The 608-nt window shown below is 36.3% G+C and overlaps 1 protein-coding gene across 1 annotated transcript in view; it reads right to left on the bottom strand.

Annotated features, from left to right (window-relative positions):
* The window catches only part of LOC119590821 (dihydropyrimidinase-like), a gene marked incomplete in the record, with an annotated part of 98,328 nt that overhangs the window by 77,951 nt on the left and 19,769 nt on the right, over positions 1 to 608 (bottom strand).

Raw genomic sequence — 608 nt, 5'->3', positions numbered from 1 at the left:
CGGGGAGCTTCTCAAAAGACCCCTACTCATATATCCGGGATTCAGAAAGCTCATAAATTCAGGGTTCTGGAATACGTAAAATTACGACACGTATAGCACGAAGAGTGAATTCTGAATCCTTTTTATTTCTGTTAATTCTATATATTTCCAAGTTAATCCACAGCTTCTTTATCCTCACGCACTTCTAAGCTCTAGAACAGTTTCCCTTTCTTATCTTTCAACTTATCCACAAAAAAGAAGAAAAAAAAAACATAAGGAGGCTTAACCTTTTCCTTTCAAAGATGTGTTAAAAATCAAGATATATAAGGATTACCAGCCTAGGCATGAATAAACAGCACACGACCTAGTCAAATATACTAGAATAGAGCTAATTCAAGAAACATATGTGTTATATACAACTGCACATTTGAGAGACAAGTGATATACATTCTGTCTAGAACCAAGAAACAATCCTCATTTCTCAAATGAAATCAATATGATTAGCTTTGACAACACCCATCCGTAAAGCCACACATCACATTCGAATTTCGAAAAAAAGAGAGAATCCTTGGTGATGTCTCTGAAGCAATCCCTTTCCACAGGACCATCCAAGGTAGCTTTCACCAGGT

Source organism: Penaeus monodon, chromosome 27 (genome assembly GCF_015228065.2).
Source record: "Penaeus monodon isolate SGIC_2016 chromosome 27, NSTDA_Pmon_1, whole genome shotgun sequence".
NCBI classification, from domain to species: domain Eukaryota; kingdom Metazoa; phylum Arthropoda; class Malacostraca; order Decapoda; family Penaeidae; genus Penaeus; species Penaeus monodon.
Note: the sequence above shows the minus strand (reverse complement) of the source record. Positions and strands in the feature narration are given on the sequence as shown.